Genomic DNA, 7,070 nt, shown 5'->3' with positions numbered 1-7,070 from the left:
TGGACTCCCACATAGTCGACCGCGGTTTGCGTCCCAGACCCGGTGGCTTAAAACTCACGCTGGGCACGTGTGTGTGCATGCCCAAGATCCCAAGAGGAGAGTAGAGAAGGGATTGTGGCGTGGCCATCCCCCCTGGGGGGTGATTTTCGCTTTCTGTCTCTCTGTCTGGCAAGCGCACATGCCCTATAGCAAAAACCTCTCAAAAAAATTTTTTAAAAAACTAATGATTTTCTATTTTTTTAAGGTTTTTGTTGTAGGGCCATGTATTCACTGGAGACAGAGAAAGACAGAAAGTGAGAACTTACCACCCCCCACCCCCACCTCCAGGGGAGTTGGCTACACCACAGTCCTTTCTCCTCCATCTCCCCTCAGAATTCTGGGCAGGAACACACATATGGCCAGACTGATTTTCTCTCTTTTTTTTTTCTAATTTTATTTACTCATTTATTTATTTTAATTTGACCAGAGAAACACACAGAGAAAGAGAGAAAGAAAGGGAAAGTGAGAAAGTAAGCCACCAGGTCCAGGTCCAGGTCCACGACTTGAACCATGGTTGGCCACAGGAGAGTGCCCAGTGCTTTAACCACCAATGCCACCTGCTGGTCCCAGGCCAGTGTGATTTTTCAAGCAGCCGAGTCCAGGAACCGAACCATAATCAAACATGTAGGAGTCTAGTGCCTTAACCATATCACCACAGACTGGCCCCTGATTTTCTAATCTTGAGCACACAATGGATAAACTTCTAGACAGCCATAAAAAATACTAATGCTGATCTACGGAGATAGAAATTAGAATAGCAGGGACAATCAGGTGGTGTGGTGGTTAAACCACTGGACTCCTGAGACCAGCAGTTAGCATAATGGCTATGTCGCCGAACTCCCATGTAGTCGACCATGGTTCAAATCCCGGACCTGGTGGCTTAAAACTCACGCCAGGCGCATGTGCGTGCATACCCAAGATCCCGAGAGGAGAATGGAGGAGAAGGGATTGCGGCATGGCCATCCCCGCTGGGGGGTGATTTCTCACTTTCTATTTCTCTGTCTCTCTCTGTCTTTCTGGCAAGCACATGTGCCTATAGCAAACACCTCTCAAAAAAAATAAAAACTGGACTCCCACATGGCCAACCAAAGTTCAAGTCCTCAAAAAATCACATCTGGCACATGTGTATATGTGCCCAAAAATCCCAAAAGGAGAAGACACTGCAGCATGGCCACAGCCCCTGGGGGATGATTTCTCACTTTCCCTCTGTCTCTCTCCAGAGAGCATTATGTGCCCAATGGCAAAAATCTAAAAAGAAAAAAAGTTGTAGTGGCCTCTGGGCTGAGAGTAAGAATGATAGAAAAAAGGAATATAGGGCCAGCAGGTGGCATGATGGTTAAAGGCGATGGATTCCCACATGGCCAACCACGATCTGAGTCCTGGACCAACGGCTTGCTTTCTTGCTTTCCCTTTCTCTCTCTCTAGTCAAACTGAAAAATAGTGATAACAAATAGAATTAAATAAATAATTCTTTTTTAAAAAAAAAAGGAATATGAAGGAATTTTCTAGGATTTTCACCATGCTCTATATCTTACATTAGTTACATGACAAAAATTACCAAACTATACACTTAACTTTTGTGCATTTTAGTATATAACTATAACTAGTACTGCTTCCTGGGTCCTATCCCAAGAGATCCTGATTTGGTCTAGAAGCACCAGGGATGGTTTGTCTTCTGGTTTGGGTTTTTTTTTAAGCTCTCTTATAGAAGTCTAATGTGCAGCCAAAGGTGAAAACCACTGCTTTAGACTCTAGATTACAGGGTAAAACCAGAAGTCAATAAACCCTACTGACAAACTCAGGGTTTCCAATCAACATTTAGTCTTTTTTTTTTTTTTAGATTTTTGCCAGGGGCCAGCACATGGTGTGGTGGTTAAGGCACTGGACTCCCACATGGCCAACTGTGGTTCAAGTCCCAGACCAGCGGCTTGCTTTCTCACTTTCCCTCTCCCTGTCTCTCTCTCTCTCCTTTTCTCTCTCTCTCCCTGTCTCTCTTACTCTCTCTGGTGAATTAAAAAAATTAAATAAAATTAAATAATCCTTAATTTTTTTTTCCATAGGGCACATGCCTTCATCCAAGAGAAATAGAGAGGGAAAAGTGAGAAATCATCCCCAGAAGGATGGTCATGCCACAATCCCTTCTCCTCTGCTCTACTCCTAAGAATATGAGCACACACATATACATACCTGGCATGTTTTTCAAGTTCCTGGGTCTGGGACTCAAACCATGTACTTAGCCATGTGGAATCCAGAACCTTAATCACCATACCACCCACTGGCCTAGTCACTCACTCTTAATCATGAACAGAAAACCTTGCAAGGAGTACAAGAGTTCTGAGGAGGGCCTCTTAATAAGACTATACCAAACAGAAAGAAAGACATCATGCAAGGAAAAGAAAGCTTAAAGAAACTACCTTTAGCATCCTCAGATAGAGAAAACTATGGCATTCATGCACTAAAAGATGGAGGAATTAGACTAAATAGAAGTTAAGAAGTTGAACCTACTAGTCTGCAGAAAGAAATATAGTCAAGAAGCAAGGTGATTTGGCTCACAGAGCCCCAGAGAAGCTCAGGACCTGGGAGTCTACAGGTGTATACTCAGTAGCAGAGAGCCATGAGGCTGGAAGACAGGAAGGGGTTTAAAGTCTATGTAAGGAGCAGTTCGACCCTCCAGGTTCCCTTCTCCATCACCATCCCCATCCTCTCATACATTCATTCTCTACAAACACTGACCTGGAGAGACCTCAGACTCGAGAACACAGTGAGATCTAAGGCTGAAAGCCAAGGGATTTAGCAGAACCGTGTTTAGGGACAGCAGCCGCGGCCCACAGCCCACTTCTTTACCCAGCTCTCAGAATACTGGGAACCAGCCATATACACAGTCCTCCTCCCTCAGGTTGGATTCAGATGTTCCTTTTGCATGTTGCCAACCCAATTTCCATCACATTACTCAACTAAAGAGGAGGACAATAGTCTTTTTCTTCAGTTTCTACTACCCCCACTCGATTCTAAGCGCTTTAAGGGCAGGGGCAGCATCTTAATCAGCTTCGTATTCCCAGAGCCTAAAACAGTGACTGTTGGGGACCAGCAGTTAGCGTAATGGCTATGTCACTAGACTCCCATGTAGTTGACCGCAGTTTGAGTTCCGGACTCGATGGCTTGAACTCACGCCAGGTGTGTGTGCGTACGTGCCCAAGATCCCGAGAGGAGATTGAAGGAGAAGGGATTGCTGCGTGGCCATGTCCCCCATGGGGGGTGATTTCTGGCTTTCTGTCTCTCTGTCTTTCTAGCAAGTACACGTGCCCTATAGCAAAAACTTCTAAAAAAAAAAACAAAACAAACAAACAAACAAACAAAAAGCAGTGACTATCATATGCTAAACACTCTAAAAATCTTTAATTGGTCCTAGACACTGGAGCAAATATCAAGCCAAAATATACCATGTGAAACTTAATTAGAACGTCAGAACAAACAAGGTGTGATTTGGACTAGGTCATGAATAAAGATTAGAATTTACTGATAAAATGATGTTTGGAATTAGTTTTAAATAATCCCAGAGCGCTACTCAAAAAAAAAGTGTATTTCTATATGCTAGCTATGAATGTGTTTTGTTGTTGTTGTTGTTGTTGTTTGAGAGGTTTTCGCTATAGGGCACGTGTGCTTGCCAGACAGACAGAGAGAGACAGAGAGACAGAAAGCGAGAAATCACCCCCCAGGGGGAATGGCCATGCCACAAGCCCTTCTCCTCCATTCTCCTCTTGGGATCTTGGGCACGCAAGCACACACGCCTGGCCTGAGTTTAAGCCACCGGGTCGGGGACTCGAACCACAGTCGACTACGTGGGAGTCCAGCAATATAGCCATTACGCTAACTGCTGGTCCCGCTACAAATGTTTTAAAATTTCATCTACAATAACACCAAACACCACCAAACACCTAAAAATAAACCCCAAAAAGGAAGACTTCTACACAAAAAACTATAAGACATTACCAAAAAAAAGATCTAGAAAATGAACACCATGTTCATAACCTGAAAGATTCACTATTATTAAGATACCAATTTCTCCAAATTGACATACAGATTCAATTCCAATTCCAAAATCTATGGACAAGTAGATTTTGAAAGATATATGTAAATGCCAATAGACAAGAACAGCTCAGGCAATCTCTCTGTAGTTACTGTCTTTTAATGTTTATAAACTCCGTATTCAGGACTTTATAGCTGGCCAGCGCCCAGCTAAAGGGAAAGACACAAGCGAGGTATTCCTGGGTTAAGGCAGGAGCCACTGGATTACTCGGCACTGAGCATCAAAGTCAGGGAGAGAGCACCAAGGTGTCCAAGCCGGACTTGGCCAGAGCTGTGCTGAGAGCAGTGTAACGCCTAGACAGTGACAGCAAGCTGCTTTCTTCTCACAGCTGAGCATACTCAATGGCAGTCCAACATGAACTCATATCAGCGATGCTAGCGAACAGATATTAAGGAAACGGAGCCGATGTCCTGGTGCACCTCAGTTGTTGCCGCTTCATAAGCCATACGAACATGTGAATAAGAACTGCAGAACATTCTAGTAACAACAGGGCACAGAGCAGAAAAGCCTGTGTGTTTCTCCCTCAGTGCCTCCTTGCCTGTTTTCATTCATAGCTAACTCCCCACTCTAAAAGCTCAGGCAATCTTAAGGAACAGAGATGAGCCACATATAAAGTTACATAAATGCAATGAGTATTAGTGCAAGGGTAACGGATAGACAGATGAAACAGAATAATGGATTCAGAAACAGACCCACACTCATACGATCATCACATTAAAAAAAAAAAAAAGTGCTGCACAGAGCAGAAAAACAAGGATGGTGTTCTCAGTAAATGGTGCTGAGTCAAATAGATATCCATGTGGTAAAAAGTCAGTCCAGACTCCTATAATCTATCTAGGATTATAAATTGAACATCTTAAATGACAACAGTAAAAACTTCTGTAAAACAGGAAATTACCTTCCTATTCTTAGGCTAGGCATAGGCTTCTTAAATACAACACAAAAAGTAGTAACCATAAGGGACGAGGTTGATAAGTATAATTCATTAACATTATGAATTGCCATTCATGGGGGAAAAAAAATTTAAAAAGTAAAAGGTGGGACCAGCAGGTGGCATAGCGGTGGTGGCGCTGGACTCCCACATGGCCCACCACAGTTCAGTCCTGAACCCAGCAGCTCGAAACTCACATCAGACACATGTGCACCCAAAATCCCAAGAAGAGAATGGAGAAGGGACTGCTGTGTGGCCATTCCCCTGGGGGTTATTTCTCACTTTCTCTCTGTCTCTCTCGATGTTTCCAGTAGTGTACACGCACGCTATAGCAAAAATCTCTCTCTCAAAAAAAAGGGGGCAAAATATAAAATGGAAAATGAAAAATGATATACATATACAGTATGTTTATGATATATGTAGCATACATATACATACATAACCATCCCAGAATGAATTCATATCCAGAATAAAGTATCACAAACAAAAGGAAAAAAGCACACCACTGAAAACTGGGCAAAAAGACTTAAGTTACTTTGCAAAAGATCTGTCTATAAATGGCCAATAAAAGGCACTAACTTCAATCATGCAGAAAATGCAAAATAAAACCATGCTGTAGGGCTAGCAGGTGGTGTGGTGGTAACAGTGCTGGACCCACATGGTCAACTCTGAGATTCAAGTCCCAGACTAGAGGCCTGAAAAACACTCTGGACACATGTGCCTACATGCCCAGAATCCCAAGGGAGAATGGAAGAGCAGGAACTTCTCAGGGGCCATCCCCTCCAGGGGTGAGTTCCCACGATCCCTATCTGTCTCTCTGTCTCTTCAGCAAGCACATGAGCCCTGGAATAAAATACTTAAACAAACAAACAAAAAACTTTTTTAAAAACTGCTGCTGTATTACTACACCTCTACCAGAAGAGTAACAGTTGTTTTAAATGACAAGCTGCTGCATATGGTACAACCACTTTGGGAAACTGTTCAACAGTATCTAAAACTAAAATTTTATTGTTCACATACTTGAAAAACAAACTGCCTCCCTAGGTATATACCCTGACCTAATGCTCTATTTCCTGATCTGTGAGAATTCACTTAGTAAAAATTAATTACCTACACGTTGAGGACAGTGAGTTTTTTCTGTGTATGATATCAAAAAAGGTTTTCTAAGATTTATTTGACACAAAATTCCAAGATTTTTAAGGTTAGCTAGCATTTCAGAATAGAACGTGAACTTCTGGTACACTACTGAAATTCTACTAATAAAAGTACGAACAGAAAGCTACTAACACAGCCCAAAGCAAAGATAAAAACTAACAACAGATCATTTTTCTTTTGCTTCATGAAGCACTGGAATTCATTCTTTCAGCAAAGAAAGGAGTTTATTATTCTACACTGTAACCTAGAGAAAAGATATCTTTGCAAGAAAGTGCTGCTTTTAGTAACCACCTCGAGCAGCATAGATAGGAAAACGAGGGAACCATTCCAAAAGTTTTGGTTAACTCTTCGGTGAGCAGATGCCAACTGAGATGATCTAAGACGCCGAAAAGAAAGAAGAAAAAAAAAATCGCAGCAACTTTAAGGCAAACACCACCACCACAATCCAACCTACCGGAAATCCTGCGGTTAATTTGAGGCTTGCCCGCTAGTCATAAGGTGATTCAGTGATGGCTACAAACGCTCAAGTGCATCCTCGGGAGTCACCTGGCACACCTAGGCTGCCCATCACCTGTCTGGACACACCGTCACGCGCACAATCCCAGAGGCCAAAAAAAGCCAACTTCGCGAGTAAGGGGCGCGACGGCCTCGCGCACAGGTCACCCCAGGGAGCCGAGCGCTGGCAGCGGGCGCGGGGCGGAGGCCCGCACAACCACGGCAGGTACGAGGCCGCCCCGGCGCTGCTCCACCCCTCCACCTCCCCGGGCTCCCCGGGCGCCCAGGGAAGGGGGTCGCGGCGGCGGGCGTGGGCGAGCGCAGGAACTTAGGCCCCGGCGGCCCGGTCCGCCCCGCTCGCCC

The 7,070-nt window shown here is 43.9% G+C and overlaps 1 protein-coding gene across 6 annotated transcripts in view; it reads right to left on the bottom strand.

Annotated features, from left to right (window-relative positions):
• The window catches only part of EVI5 (ecotropic viral integration site 5), a 201,932-nt gene that overhangs the window by 184,252 nt on the left and 10,610 nt on the right, over window positions 1-7,070 (bottom strand). The window lies entirely within an intron of this gene.

The sequence above is a fragment of the Tupaia chinensis genome, unplaced genomic scaffold (genome assembly GCF_000334495.1).
Source record: "Tupaia chinensis unplaced genomic scaffold, TupChi_1.0 Scaffold000023_1, whole genome shotgun sequence".
NCBI lineage: Eukaryota > Metazoa > Chordata > Mammalia > Scandentia > Tupaiidae > Tupaia > Tupaia belangeri.
Note: the sequence above shows the minus strand (reverse complement) of the source record. Positions and strands in the feature narration are given on the sequence as shown.